Consider the following 17,118-nt stretch of genomic DNA (forward strand, 5'->3'; position numbering starts at 1 on the left):
TATATGCTTATTCATATGAGCTACCTGTTTATTCAAAAGCTAATTTTTATAATTAGCTCGTTGGGTTTCAAACTTTTATATTTAGTAGAATACGATATTCTAGCTATAAAACTCTTATACCTCATAATATTTATATTGCCCGATTATTAAATAAAAATACTTAAAGATATGAATAAATAAATAGGCAGTTGCAGTACACTGCCGTTTTCAATTCGGCTCGGATCGATACGAAATTCTCAAAATATAACGCTAGGACTACGAATAGGCTATCAGCTAAAGACATTAGTTGATTAAATAGCGAAATAGCCAGTTATGAATTTTTGAAGAATTTCTAATTTAATATCCCCAATATCGAAATTCATATTAAAATCCATAATTAAATTCTACGTATAACAAGGAATACAATACCGAAGTCGGAATTGAAATCGGACGGCTAAATCTTTTTCTTTCTTTTTTTCTTCTTCTTTCTTCTTCTCTGCCTTCTTCTCCTGCGTTCTCCCCTTCTGCTAACAGTAAGGATGGGTATGTTTGTTTGTATGTATATATATTTTATTATATTATTACTATTAATATTATTAACGTTATTATTATTATTATTATTATTATTATTATTATTATAAACATTATCTTCATCATCACCTTTATTATTATTATTATTATATTATTATATTTATTCTTTTCGATATTATCTGTTTAACAGTCTTCATAATTATAACCAATATACAAAATAAGAATAAAATTTATTTCAGAATATTAATTTCTTGATCCCAAAATATTATAAAAATATTTTTTTGCTATAATAATATTATTTTATACACTCCGAAATTGGGACACTACAATTCACTCCCCCTTAAAAGATTTCGTCCCTGAAATATATATTCAAACGCATAACAACATTACTTAATTAAACAAATGTGGGTATGCTTTGAACATCTCTTGTTCTACTTCCCACGTGGCCTCTTCCGCTCCATACCGGGACCATATTACTTTCACCATACGAATATCTTGGTTCCTCATAGTTCGAACCTTTGTGTCCATGATCCAAAGAGGCATTTCCTCATACAAAAGATCCTCATTTAGCTCTAACTCATCCGGAGATAAAATATGAGAAGGATCTGCGACATACATGGTGAATGGCGTATCCTTTTTTTGCTATCTCGGATCTTCTTTAAATAGTTACTTTTTTTAATTTGTTTGCATAAGATCTTATCCCACCTTTTTCTCCAACAGCTCCAACAACTTTCTAACCACTTCTTTGACCTTCTTGCCTCCGTTGGACTGCTTCCAAGTCGAGTTGGACCTCCTTGAACGATGGGCTAGACGGGTCAGAAGGTCCGTCTGCTATTTTAGGCTGTTTGTTGGTCTACGAATGTCCTTGGACTTGGGCTGCACTTGCACTAGGCCGACCCAATTAATTTTGGGTGTGTACAAATGCCCCCACAAAATCATCGGGACAAGAATTAACTCGTGGTCCTGACGGTTTTTTCAAATACGTGGTGTTTCCGTGGTTCCTCAATCTGTCCGACCATTTTTTCTGCTTCTGGAAGGTCATCGTTAACTACAGCTTAATTGTGTCTTTCTTCTAGCTCCCAAAGAGAATGATAGAACCTTGTAGATGTCTTCCATTGATAAACGTCTTCAGCTTCGTCCCTTCGGGCTCCATCAATCTATATGAGCCGTTAGATGACTTGACCAATATGATAAACGGTCCTCCCCATGTGGGGGACCACTTCCCGAGCTTCGGATCGTTGGAGCCTTCTGGGAGGACGGCCTTCCAGACCATGTCACATTCCTGGAAGGTCTGAGGTCTCACGCGCTTTCGGAAGGTTGGTTCGGCCTTCTTCTTTTGATGCCGAATGCATTCAAAAGCCTGCAGTCTTTCTTCAGGCAAGGCATCTAGCTCCTGGAGCAAACTCTGGTCCTGCTCTCTCATCGGCAGCTGGTTCATCTTCAAGATCTAGAGATAAGGCACTGTAACCTCCAACAGACTCACAACGTCATGGCCGTAGGTTAGCCTATAATGAGTGCTTCCGATTACGGAGGATTTAGCATTTCGATATGGCCATAAATCGTGACGCAGCCCAAGTAACTAAACTATACTAGCCGAAACTTAAAACTAAATTCAAATAAAAAAACTAAGTAAAAAAAGAAGATATTACTGGTGTCCGATTCGTCAATCGATCGGATGTGAAACCAAGGGTTGCCTAAACCCAACACCTCTAAACCAATGGAGACTCGAACGATTTGGCTAGAAACTCCGGTCGGTTTCGGAAGCCACGAACCCAAGGAATCAACCCAAGGACCCGATTTGAGAATGATAAGCGTATGCAAGGGTAACCCTCGCTCACACACTAATTCCAATATAATGGAACAAAGATAAAAACTTTAATTGATATAAATTTCAAGGTGTTTAACAAGTGAACCCAAGTGCCTTATTAATAGGGGAGGCTAGCTTGGAAAAAGACTCTACAACCAATGTGGGTAAAAAATATATATTATTTATATCCCACTAATTAAGTAAATAAGAGATATCCAATTAATTAGATTGATGGGACCCACTTTATTAAATAAAATAAAACACCTCTTATCCCACATGGGTAATGATGTGAGTAGAAACTCCCACGGGTGTTATAAATTGTGGTCTTCAAGGGTGGATGCACTCCAATGTTGATAACGATCTTCCCATTGGCCTCGATGCTTCAACTTTATGCATGTTCTCCTATTCCAAGTATAGAATTAATGCCATAATATTATTTTGAAACTTCTTGGCACGGTTTCGAGTAATCGGACCTGGTGGTTGTGTAGGTTCATCGTCGCTTTTGACGACCTCGTCAAAGCGTCTTCCAAAGTATCATTAGCCCCTCGGGTTGTTCTCCAGCGCTTTTTTCTTGATAATGGAAATCAAGATTTTGTTCGTCGTCTCAGCTTGCCCGTTAGCCTTGGTCAATGGAATGAATCCCGCCCATATCGTGAAGTAATCTGTAGCTACAAGAATAAAAGAATGCCAATTGAAGGATGGAGGATGAATTTTTCTGATGATGTCCATCGCCCCACCCACAGAAAGAAAAAGGTATGATAATCGAATGAAGTTCTTCTACGGGGACTCGTCGAAGTGGTCCATGGTGCTGACATGTTAGACATACTAGAGCATAATCCTCGCAATCCTACGAGATTCATGGCCAAAAATAGCCGTAACGGAGGATTGTCCATTTTATAGCGGGTTTAGCCCTATGGGCACTTCCAATATCTTCATGGACCTTGGCCATGACCTTCATAACATCCTCGTGACCCAGGCAGCGTTCTAAAGCCCATCAGATCTCCGTCGATACAGCTTCCCATTGATTTGAGTATATTTTAGAAGCTGATTTCATACTGCTTTTGAAGTGACCTTCCTAGGGCCTATTAGACCTTCCAGCAGCGGGGTTCGCTAATCTAGGTCCTGGACAGCCTACAAACATTCGTATTTTGGTTGTATTCCTTTTCTTTTAAACCCGGAAGCCCATTGCGCCAAGTCGTTTGCCTTCCAATTCTCTTCCGAGGTATGTCCTCAAATTTACCTCTGTGAGTTGCTGAAGAAGGTCGTAAGTTTCTCAAAGAAGGTCTTGAAGTTGTGGTTCATTGCACTTGAATTCTTTGAGGGCCTTTCGGATAACCAGTTGAGAATCCCCTCGAATAATGACCTTCTCGACATCCTTTGCGACCAAGAATCGCAACGGCAATAGCAACGCTTCATATTTAGCTTGATTATTCGAGGTTCCTTGCGGGAGTTGGTGGGCGAAGCACCATCATTCTCCTTCTGGACTGAAGATCACCACGCCTGCTCCGGTTGCTCCCGAGGCGCTGGAACCATCGAAAGTTACCAGCAAAGGTTTCAACCCTACAAGTCCAAATGAACAGCCTGAACTATCCCAGGATGTTCAGCCAAAAAATCTGCGATGGTCTGTCCTTTCACGACCTTAGGAGGCTGATATGTTAATGCGAACGATGCTAGTTTCAGCGCCCATTTGACTAAATGGCTTCTGAAGACTGACCTTTTTAATAAATAGCTGATAACTCTTGATTTCGTCATATTTTATAGCTTATATTTATTTAATTAATTATTTATTTATGTCGAATTTCGGTATTATCTATGTTAATTTACTCTAATAATTATTTTTATTTCATCTTGTAGGTATAATATTAATTTATTAGTTTTTAGGTGTAATTTATAATTATTTTGGTTTATAATTTAAATTAATTGATGTGTTTCTTGAATTATATTTTTAAGCATTATTTATGTGCTATTTAAGTATTTAATTTTGGCTAAATTAATTTTATTTATTATTTATTTAAATAAATATTTATAAGATGTTTATTATACAGGTGAAGTAATGCTTGAAAACTGGTTCGGGAGTTCAAAACTAGCTTTAAAAAGCAAAAAAATGGCTTCAGGAGCAAAAAAATCGATGGCGGCTGCATAGAAATTTGAGCGAAGCGGAATTCTATGTCCATTACTCCGTAAGTGGCGGCTGCATTTATGAGTGCAGAAGACTATACATGGAAGTGAGCGAAGCGACGGCTGGCGCGGTGATAACTCTTGATTTTGCCATATTTTATAGCTTATATTTATTTAATTAATTATTTATTTATGTCGAGTTGGTATTATTTATGTTAATTTATTCTAAAAATTGTATTAATTTCATCTTGTTTGTATAATATTAATTTATTAGTTTTTAAGTGTAATTTATAATTATTTTGGTGTATAAATTAAATTAATTGATGTGTTTCTTGAATTATATTTTTTGGCATTATTTATGTGCTATTTACGTATTTAATTTTAACTGAATTAATTTTATTTAATAAGTATTATTTATTTAAAGAAATATTTATAAGATGTTCATTATTTATATAGGTGGAGTAATGCTTGAAAATTGATATTGGAGCCCAAAACTGGCCTTAAAAAGTGAAAAAAAGGCTTCAGAAACGAAAAAACAGCCACCGCCGTGAAAGTCAACAAAAGTCAACGCGAGAAAGTCAAAGTCAACCAAGCGCGGAAGACAAGCGACGGCCGCGCGGAAGACAAGCGGCGGCTACATAGGAGTGCGCAAGCGCGGAAGGCAAGCGAGCGCGGAAGGCGAGCGACGGCTGTATTTATGAGCGCGGAAGACAAGCGACGGCCGCACGGAAGGCAAGCGACGGCTGGCGCGGAAGGCAAGCGAGCGCGGAAAGCGAAGCGGCAGCTAACACGGAATTCAAGCGGCGGCTGACACGAAAATATGAGCGGAGCGGAAAGCCATACGTGGAAGTGAGTGAAGCGGCGGCTGCATTAATTCTCGCTGCATTTATTGCCGCTGGTCAGCAGTGCATTTACTGCGCCGCCACAATAATTCCTGCACAGAATTCTGCTGCATTTATGTCTCCTGCACCCTCAGCTCCTGCATTTACTACACTCTCCCAGCTCCCTTAATTAAAATCCTGCACTACTTTTTAGCCAATTTTTGGTTATTTTTGTGTAATTTTTATTCTAGAACCTTCTAGAAAATAGGTAGTTATTAATAGTTATATTAGTAGCTATTTTTAGAGTTAGTTATTTATGGTTATTTTTAGAGGTAGTTAGTAGTTATTTTTAGAAGTAGTTATTTATTGGCGGTTGTAACCGTCAAGCTTCTAGAAGTTTTTCCCCTATAAATATCCCCTCTAATTGTACCATATATGATATAGACCATAGATAGATATGTGATACACCATAGATATATATATACACCATATATACACAATAATATACACTCTATTTTCTCCATTTCTTTTCTTCCGTATTTTTTTATCTAGTTTAATAATACAAGATTTTCGGTTTTGTGTCGCGAGCAAACTGATTTTCTCCCTCTTTTTCTTTTAATTTCAGCATAGTATTTTAGCTAGTAAAATTCCTATCATATTTCTCCACCTCACCTTCACCCAAAAATTCCATGTTCTATTTGAATTGTTCAAGTTGGATTTCGACAAGGTTGCGGAAGGGCGACAGAAGAATCGACTATTTCAGCCCTGTTATGCGCCAAAAGCGGTTTCCGGGTAGTTCAACGTAGCTAAGTACGCGGGAGCCTTGTCGACCTGCTTAGTTGCTGTTCTGAATTCGATTTTGATTAAAGAGAGGTAATAAAAGGGGTAGAGCCACTAGCGGAACGGTTGGAAGAATAATTCATGGGGCATAGGCGGGGGTCTATTGGGTCACAGAGATTCCTAGTGACAGTAGGGTTTATTGCTTATAATGTTCTTCGCCGGGTGTCGCTGAAGCCTCGTTGTAAATCCCCCAAGATCAAGTACCAACCGAGTCGATAATCAGCTTAAGCGAGCAAATGCGATCGCATTCATTTCTCCGAGCCACCCCGCAATTATACATATATTTTTCGCTATCACGCTATCGTCATCCCGCTCATTTCATCCATGGAAATCTAGCCATTAAGGAACGCAAAAGTCAGACACAAACGCCTTGCTTCATCCTTTTCGAGATACGTATATTTTATCGCTTTTTAGTTAGATTTAATTTCCGCATTTTATCTTTTCAGTTTCTTCAATTGCATTAACTCATTGCACTTTTTCTAATTAAATATAGGATATTCGCATATTCCCTGAGTTCGACCCGGACACTCACCGGTTAAAGAGATTTTTTATTTTTGACGAACTTTTTGGAGTTACTACACGAACACGCACAACACTATTTTCATTTTATACATATATCATTTTTTTTGTATCTTACAAGATATTTTAAAAAAAAAAACTCTCCAAAAATCTTCGATCACGCGGACTCCATGAGCGGCGGCTATGCGGAAAGTGAGCGGCAGCTGCTTAGGAGTGCGCGAGCGCGGAAGGCAAGCGGCGGCTGCATTTATGAACGCAGAAAGCGATAGTGGCTGGCGCAGACTCCGTGAGCGGCGGCTGCACGGTAATGTGAGCGGAGCGGAAATCTCTGCATGAAAGTGAGCGATGACGGCTACGCGGAAAACAAGCGACGGCTGCATTTATTGCCGCTGGGTCAGCGGTTCATTTACTCCAGCCACCTGCATTAAATCCGCCCAACCTCCCTCAGCTCCTGTATTTATTCCAGCCACCTTGCATTTATTCTTGCACTCTCCCAGATCCCATATTTAATTCCTGCATCATCACTTAGCCAAGTTTTGGTTATTTTTGTGTAATATTTATTCTAAAATCTTCTAGAAAATAGGTAGTTTTTAGTAAGTTATTAGTAGTTATATTAGTTGCTATTTTTAGAGGTAGTTATTTATGATTATTTTTAGAGGTAGTTAGTAGCTATTTTTAGAGGTTGTTATTTATAGTTTTTTTAGAGGTAGTTAGTAGTTATTTTTAAAAGTAGTTATTTATGGGCGGTTGTAACCGCTAAGCTTCTACAAGCTTTTCCCCACATAAATATCCCCTCTAATTACACCCATATACACCATATATACACAATAATATACATTCCATACACTCAATTTTCTCTATTTTTTTCTCCCATATTTTTATCTAGTTTAATAATACGTGATTTTCAGTTTTTTATCGCGAGCAAACTGATATTCTCCTTCTTTCCTTTAAATTCCTGCATATTATTTTAGCTAGTAAAATTACTATCATATTTCTCCACCTCACCTTCACCCGAAAATTCCATGTTCGATTTGAATTGTTCAAGTTGGATTTCGACAAGGTTGCGGAAGGGTGATAGAAGAATCGACTATTTCAACCCTGTTTCGTATCACAAATAGATTCCGGGTAGTTCAATGTAGCTAAGTACGTGAGAGCCTTGTCGGCCTGCTTAGATGCTATTCTGAATTCAATTTTGATTAAAGAGAGGTATCAAAAGAGTAGAGCCACTAGCGGAACGGTTGGAAGAATAATTCATGAGGCATAGGCAGTGGTCTATTGGGTCACATAAATTTATAGTGACAATAGAGTTTCTTGCTTATAATGTTCTTCGCCGGGTGTCGCTGAAGACTCGTTGTAAATCCCCTAAGGTCGAGTACCAACCGAGTCGAGAATCGGCTTAAGCGAGCAAATACGATCACGTTCATTCCTCCGAGCCGCCCCACAATTATACATATGTTTTTTGCTATCACACCATCGTCATCCCGCTCATTTCATCCATGGAAATCTAGCCATTAAGGAACGCAAAAGTCAGACACAAACGCCTCGCTTCATCCTTTTCGACTCTGCATATTACTTCATCATCATCTTGGGCGAAGAGACAACCTGTTGTATCGTCGGTTAAAGCTATCTACAGCTTCAGCTCTCTTCCCTTTATTGGCGGCATTAACACCGGAGGAGATGCTAACGCCTGCTTAATCCGATTTAGGACTTCTTTTTGGGTTGTTCCCCACTCGAATAGGTCTTTATTCCCACGCAACAGCACCGAGAAGGCCATCATTCTCTAAATAGCATTGGCGATGAATCCTCTCAAGAAACTGACCTTTCCCATCAAACTTTGCAGCTCTTTAATATTGCGTGGGGGCCCCGGGTCCTGGACAACCCCGGCCTTATTTTTTTTTATCTTCGATCTCGTTTTGATGGACCGAAAAACCTAAGAAATTCTGTTTGTACTCCGAAAATGTACTTTACCAGGTTCATCTTGAGGTCGTGCTGTCTCATCCGCATAAAGGCTTTCTGAAGGTCTAGCAGGTAGTGATTGAATGCTTGGGACTTCAAAACCACGTCATCTATGTATACCTCCATGCAAGCACCGATCAGATTGTGAAAAATTACATTCATTGTCCTCTAGTAGGTCGCTTCAGCATTCTTGAGGTTGAAGGGCATTACTTTCCATTTGAAGATTCTGGTTGCTCCGGGGCAGCGGAAAGCTGTTTTATGCGCGTCCTCCTCGTCCAAATATATTTGATTATAGCCAGAGTAGCCGTCCATAAAAGAAAAGATCTCGTACCTGGCCGTAGAATTCACGAGCATGTCGGCAATGGCCATTACGTACTCGTCATTCAGTGTTGCTAAATTGAGATTCCGGAAGTCAAAGCGTATCTGGGTCTTTCTGTTATTCTTCATTACTGGAACAATATTGGAAATCCACTCCGGGTACCTGCATGTTCTAATAAAGTTATCTTTAAGGAGTTTTTCGACCTCCTCTTTCACTTTCGGCAATAATTCCGGGTTGAAACGCCTAAGGGGTTGTTTGTGCAGCCGAAATGATGCTTTAGTAGGTAATAGATGCTGAACTATTTTCCTTGATAACCCCGGCATCTCATGGTAATCCCATGCGAAGCAATCTTTGAATTCCCGAATCAAAGCAATCATTCGCTCTTTCCTCTCGACATTCAGCAAGGCGCTGACCCGTGTCGCCTAAGGGGTTGCCTCATCCCCCAGGTTAATATCCTCTAATGGGTCCTGTGCTTTGAAAGGTGGAGCAGCTCTTCGAATCGGTGAATGAACATCCTCTTCGTCTTGATCGTAATTAGGCGGATGGGAGGATGTCCCTGTCTGCCCGTCAAGAGGTTGAGCGGCATGATTTCCAGCCAATATAAATGTACAGTCGGACTTGTCTGCTCTCGCCTCCAAATCCTGTAAAATCAGGATGTCAAACATGATAAATACTTGAGTTATTAGGCCGTGCATTGGCCTTGAATTTGATTTCGATCCCCTTCATGGTTAGATTGCATTTTTCCTCATTCCAGTGTCCTTCAGCATCATGGACAACGGGTATACATCGAGGGAAGAATAAACAGCCTCTGCGAAATGTATCTCCATAGTTGGATAAGCCTTGGCCTCTACCATCTCGACTTGGTCTCCGTTCCAAAACAAAATTTTTTGGTGCAATATCGAAGGGACGCACTGGGTAGTGTGGATCCAATTTCTCCCGAGAATGGCTGAATATGTTGGCTTTCCTTCGTTGATGAAATAAGCCATTTGGTTCATCTTTGTTTCGACCGTCACTTTCTCCACCAACATGTCTGCTGCCGTATGTGCATTTCCGGTGAAGTCGGTCATTCGCATGGTTGTCCAGACGAGATCATTTCTATTTTTCTTAATTTTTCCCAAAGTGGATAGAGTCGTCAGGTTGACAGAAGCTCCCCCATCTATCAGGACCTTGCTGATTGTCCGCCCGTCAAGATGCACCATGAGGAATAAGGGTTTCAAGTGGCACGTATTTTTTTCTGCCAACTTCTGAAAAATAACTGGTTCTGGACCCTCTTTCGGAATGTTGGAATCTTGCTCTACTAAATATAATAGACCAACTCCTTCCAACATCACATCCCTCTGAAGATAATCATTTTGAACTTGAGGGGCTTCGAATTCCCGAGGTAGCATCCCTATTATGTTGACCTTGAGATCTTCTTCACAGTGCAAAGCTCGTTCGAGGTCTTGGTCGGAGGCAATAATGTCCAAGCTAGCCTCCATCACCTCATCGCAATCGAGGGCATCGATCATCGGCTTACCTTCCGGAATCTGGTCTTCCCCGAGTGTCACAGTAAAGTAAGGTTCATTAGGGTGCTCAACCCTTGCAAGAACTCTTTTTGGTCTTCATTCCTTTCGGGCCTGAAGCTGGTGATGAAGGTCCTTCCGACCAAGCTTCGGCCTTCAAGTGATAGCTCCTTCTGAGCCCTGGGCCTGCTGCCCTCTGGCCTGACCTTCATGGTCATCAGCCTGCTGCCCTCCAGCCTGGTTCTCTTGGGAAATGTGAGCGGCCAAGCGTTGTCGTTGCATCCTCCTTTTTTGAGTCCTAGTAGGAAGTCGCATTACCTGCTCCTTCCGGTTCCTTTTCCAGCTCCCGTCATTTGGAGCCTTCCCAGGATGGCAAGTCTAATGGGGTTTGATTACCACCTGATCTACGGAGGTTACTCGCCAAACCTCGCCACCCTTTTCAAAGCTTACTTCTACAATCGTATTCGTGGGGGAAAGTCTGTCCCACACCGAACTTCTTCTCGGAGGTTTGATCGACCTTCTAAGTCTTTCAAACACTGCTTTTTGAGGTTCTGTCTTCATATTATTTTTTCAAGATCCTGATGCCGACCTCCCAGGCCCTGTTGGACGTATTCCGATGGTGTGTATTGCTACGGGAAATAGTTTAGTATCAATATTCATTTTAGTCCTCTCAGCTAGCCGGTGGCGGCCTTCCTTGATGATTTCCCTCTGGGATTCAGCCAGAAAAGTTTTATTCGGTTCATCTCGGCTTCGGAAGTTTCTTCCTGGGAATGAGTAGGGTGGTTCCCGCTCTAAAAATTATAATTACGGGCTGCTTGTGCCTCTTTTATGAGCTGTTCGGCCTAGGCAGCTTTGGACGTTAGCTTCCGGAAGTGTTGGTACTCTTGGAGGGCCAATTTCTGACGCAACTAATGCGTCATGTTGTCAGTTGCTATGTTCACCATCTGGTTCTCTGGTATACGAACTTCGCACCTACTTTCCGGCCTCCGGAAGCATTCCAAGAACTGCTCCACAAATTTGTCACTTCACTGATGTAAATTTGTCAAATCTGAGACAGTCACCTCTGGAAGAGGGCTGTAAAAGCGCTCGTGGAAGGCCCTCTCCATGTTTGCCCACGTGTGGATGGCATTTGGAGGTAGCGAAGTGTACCACGAAAAAGCTAAACCTGTCAAAGATAATGACAAAAAGCTGCAGTTTATACCAATTATTGTTCCCGTACTCTCCTCCGCATTGAGACATAAATCGGCTGACATGCTCGACGGTGGAGCGGGAATCTTCCCCTGAAAATATCGTGAATTTGGGCATCCTAGCATTACGGGGCAGCGGGTGATCCAAGGGAATATACTTCGGAAAAGGCCTTTGGTAGTGTGGCTTTACCGGTAAGCGTTTGAGATCACCATAAATTCTCCGAATTGCCTTCTCGATCGCTTGAGGATTTATAATTGGAGGCGGTGGTGGCAGCACTTCTGCCTGCCCCCCAGGCTGCTCGGGAGTTGCCTGAATGGGCGGCATATTGCGCACTGCAGGCTGCGAGAAGGCTTGATGAGCAGGTCCCCGTTGTGGGAAACAAACTCGGGAGCCTTCCTCAGCCTCTCTGAAGACTGGAACCTGCTGGCATAGTGGATTTACGGGGTCTGTTTGGGTAGAAAATTCGTAATGCTGTTGTACCCCGTAACCAGCAGCAAATCAACCTTCCCCAGCAGCTCCCTTTCCCCCAGTGTATCGAGATGGTGTTGGAATTGGTCCCTCTGGTTCCCAAGTCATTCCAGAAGGCTTTGGGACCAGGGAAGGTGTTGGAATCGTTGTCCGCCCTGCCCCCCATGCATTGGAAGTCTCTTGTCCAGCCATTGGGTTTCTTCGAAGGCCTGGAGTGGGAACTAGGGTGCTGAAAGTAGTTTCAGCAAATAGGGGATTACTTTGCCCATGTGGTGTTGATGGGACTAACCCGAAGGTCATCCCAAATCCGTCGGTTGGAGGCGGCCAAAAGAAGGCCTGCCCTGCCGACGCCTGAGATTCTCCGACCTTCTGGATGGTGATCGGAGGTCTTTCAGATCCGGAACCCCTACCTAACAAAGTAACATGTCCATACTTGAGTGTCTGGGAGGTCAAATCTGCTGCAAAGTTGGTTGTAAGGTCTGCAGAAGGCCAAATCTCTGAATGGCTGGAATCGACCTTCCGGGCCTTGCTTTTTCGAGTTTTTTTCTCTAGAAGCATCACAAACTCATTCTGAATGGCGGGTTTCAGAATGTTAGTAATGTACCGAGATAGATCCAGAGTGGATCCTTGAATGGATAACCAAATTTCCTCACGAATATGCTCTTGAAGAACGCTGGTTGGAAGATTAATTATTTCGTCCAGCCTTCCACCAGCCGTGAAAGCCTCGTCGCGTTGGACAGCTTGATGCGCAGGGCGGGATGACGAATCGCCGATGATTTCTTTGTTTTTACACATCTCTGCAGTCGTCGACGGCATCGATTATCTTTCGAAATTGCATGAAAAAGTCGCGAGACGTTGGTGTTCCACTAGGCGTGCCAATCTGTTGTCGTAAAAAAATTGCCACCGACAACTTAATTGGAAAAGCCTGTCAGAATTGATTTAATCGTAGGGTTCCCTGGCCTCCTCAAGAAAGGATCCGGGCTATCTTGCGATAACCGAAAAAAAATTGACGAAGAAAGAAGAAAGTAAAACAAGAAGGAAGCTAATAATTAAATTGGAATTAATTGAAGAGTACAATAAAAATCTGAAAAAAAAATTACAGGAATGGAAAAATCTGCAGAGAAAGAATACGAAGAATTTAAAATAAAAATAATAAAATAAAAATTACACGTTCTAGAACTATCGGTCCTACGCTATAAAAAAATGTGTGAATTGATGGGGGCGAACAAGCGTCGCGGCGATACTCTATCATGCGGTTAGGGTTTTTTTTAGCCTTGTTTATTTTTCTCCGATTCAGCTCTCAATTCTTTGCTGTTTTAAAAAATTATTGAGGTTTCTCATCTTTAGTTGAATTGTTTGTAGAGATTTTGATTTGTTTGATTGATTGTTTTGATTTTTTCAGTTGAAGCGATGAGTAGAGGGAGGGAGGCGGCATGAGATCAACAATTTGATGAAGAAGGAGACTGAGAGGATTCGGGCGACCATATTTCTTTCATTCATCTGAGTGGACAAATCCATGGGTTTTGGTAGGAGACATCTTTCTTGTTCGGATCTGTGTTGTTTGTTCCATAGCGTATATAAATTAGATCAACGTGAAATTTAATTGGCTGATGGTGACAGATTTAGAAGGCCTAACAATTTTGTAAGCCCTAAGGGTGACGCATTTTTCTCGGACCCCAAGTATTGCCTTGAGGAAACAACGCCACGAAGTTGTTTGGATTGATGCACTGGAGGTTGTAATTTTGTTGGATCATGTTCATTGTTTGCACTTAATTCAATAGGGTTTTGATTTTTCATAGTCAACTTACTGATTATTTTGTTTGTCCAAAGCATACTCCTTACGCAAAGGGGACATATTTGGATTTGAATTATTTTTAACCTCAAGTATATACCCGTTACGCAAAGGGGACATATTTGGATTTGAATTATTTTTAACCTCAAGTATGTTTCGTATGTGAAGAACTATCTGATCTCTTTCAATTTTCTTAGTTAATTGTTTTGTATATTATGCTTATATTGTGTATTTAGATTTTATGTAGTTACGGGTGGATTTTCGCAAGTGCTTTTGTGTGGATATGTATAAGTAGAAAGGCTTTGGTTAAAGGTGTTATGTATGTTTGGTTGTGTGGTTTGGTCCGCCAATAGTACTCAATCCTATGATTCTTATAAATTATTGAATCTCAATAATTTCACAAATCCTAATATATACTGAGTTTCTGCGTGTACATTATAATTGGCTGTTAGATTTCGGATAACAGATTCTTTTTTCAGTACCGAAGGGGTTGGGAAGACGCCAAACTGGCCTCACCCCAAATTAAATGTCTCTTCCGTAGGAAGGTACATATAGATAGGCAATATTACAACAATTTGGTTTTGTGTTGACGGATGGGGACTACAGATAAAAGGGTATTAATATTGAAAAAACTAAAGAACAAATACACCGGGCACACCTGGGATGATTACAACAACTTTTCTATGAACCAAAAGGTGAAAACCTCAATTAGCGGAATAGACTAATTGTTTTGTCTGATCAAAGCGGTAAACAAATTAAATATGTATATACAAACATGCCCAAAAATGAGGCCGTCAAACGGGTGGCTATGAGCAGAAGCATGAAACTTAAAGTTTCCTGCTTGGTTCCTACAATTCAATAGGTAGATGTTGCGAGAGCGGCTCCCATTGTGCACAAGGATATGCTAGTGTTGCCTCCAAACCTTAAGGCGTTCTTAATTTGATGTACCAGTTAAGGGGTACAAAATTTGATAACAGTCACAGAAATAGTTGCATCCAAAGTGAAATTTTCCAATGCTGCTTTGTTCCGAAGTGTCCAAATATAATAGAGAGTCGCTGCAAAGCCAATTCGTCACGTGATTTGCAAACCTGGGTCCCTGCAACCGATTCTCTTTATCCTTTGTTTCCTCGATTGAGTCCAGCTCCCTTGGTGCCTAAAGCCATCAGTCTGACACTATAAAAGTCGATGAATTGAATAAAACAAATTTTTCATTTCCCAAAAATCTTTGATTTAAAATCTCTAATTACTCTCTTTTTTTTCTCTTTTTCTTTATATATATATATATATTCCCTTTGGTGCACCAGGCTATATAAGAAGGAAAAAAAAAACAAAATTAATGCGTTTGGAACTGAAAAAATTTAACATAATTGTATAAATTTTATTATTTATTAGTAAAAAATATTGAATATTCAAGGACAAATTAAAAATATATATAATTTTATTTTTTTCATGTAAATATAAAATAAAAAATAAAATTAGGGGGGAATATCAAGTCCATGTCTGTGTATTATTGTTACTCTCCGCTACTTTTGAGTCAATTTCTTATTTAATTGGTTTATTGTACTTGTATTTTAGATTTTATGTAGTTATGGATCAACTTTTCCCATGCTAATTTTATGTGGATATTGGAAGAATATGTTAGTTATATTTGAGTGTGTAATTTGATCAGTGCATAGTACCGGTCATGTGGCTGACAGAATTATCAAAATTATTATTTTTTTTTATTTAAGTTTTGGTTTAAATACTATTTGATATAATATTTTTTAAAAGTAAATAATATATTTTCTAATTGTGAACTTGTGGGGCTGAATTGTAAATTTTTTATTTAAAATAAAAAACAAAAACAAACAAAATATATTAAATAAAAAAATATGAAGTAATATATATATATTTAAAATGAATATAAAAAATATTTATAAAAATAAAAATATACAAAACAAACTTAATAAAGTAATTAAATTTATTTATAAATATATAGTAAATATATTTAATTGAAAAAGTTTAACTATTATAAATAATATAAAAAATTATAGAAAAGTCTAGAGTAAATTTAATAATTAAAAAGTAAAAGTGATATATATCTACAACTTAGAATCATCCTTTAATGCTATAAGAAAATCAGTGAACTGAATTGACAAGGAAAAAAGTGTAAGTGGACTCTCGCCCAAAAAAAACTCCACTGGATTAGGGTTATTGTATACTTTCTCCTACGATGGGATATCCTCTTGTTCTTTTATTAGAGTTCATTTTGTGATTAGGGCTTTTTGCGGTTCAGATTTGAGTGCAGTTATGTTCTATACTGAGTTTGATTTTGAGCTTTTTCATTTCCAGCTGATTGCTAGTATGATTTTTGTTTATTTATTTTGGTTGCTTTTGTTGGAGATATGAGAGATGATATGCGAAATGCAAAATGAGTTTTGTCTGATTTTTGTTTATGTGTCCAGTTCTTTGCTATAATCTAGGTTATTTATGTGGCTGCATTATTTACTCTATCTTAATCAATCGTGTGGCATTAGTTTATATAAGTGTATTACTTATTTGCAAGCAACTTGTAATTATAAACTGCATCTCAAACCTCAACCACAACCCTTTTGTAGTAGTTTCGTGAGCAATCTCCGCACAAGAGTTTTTTTTACAACATCAGGTAATTTTGAGTTTTCTCATTTTGATTTGCTGCAGAAATTTGTGTTTGTTTGCTTCAATTGGAGAGATGAGATGAGAAAGGAAATATGATATCCTGGCACCACAATCCGGAACAAAACGACAGTGCGAAGATCTGGATGAAGATTGAAAATATATTACTAGAAGATGGACGCAATGGTTGTGAGATAGGTGCTGGTTTCGCTGACGAAGAATCAAAGACAACTCTGAGGTATGTTTTGTAAAATTGATTAAGGATTTAAAAAGGATATATTGTTACTGTAAAGAAAAACTATGATGTATCTATCAATCGTGCAGTAGTCAATGAATCCCGTGCTTATCAAACTCCACCATCAACAAGGAGACCTTTGCCAACTGTGGGGAAAAGTCAGACCTGAGACTTGAGGTAGGAGCAAGTGTGGATGCATGGTAGGAAGACGGTGGTGGGCATATATATTGATCTTTGGATTGATTGACACATGCATATTTGTTTCTAACTTCAAAGATATTTCCATGAGAAAAATGATAGATGTTGCAAATGAGACATCCTAAATATTTTATTTACTTTTTTGTGTGTTGATCAAACACAATGGCACAAGTTGAAGGTTGGATTTGTTTTTTTTTTTAACATCTTATGC

Source organism: Andrographis paniculata, unplaced genomic scaffold (assembly GCF_009805555.1).
Source record: "Andrographis paniculata isolate CXL003 unplaced genomic scaffold, ASM980555v1 Contig61END, whole genome shotgun sequence".
NCBI classification, from domain to species: Eukaryota; Viridiplantae; Streptophyta; class Magnoliopsida; order Lamiales; family Acanthaceae; genus Andrographis; species Andrographis paniculata.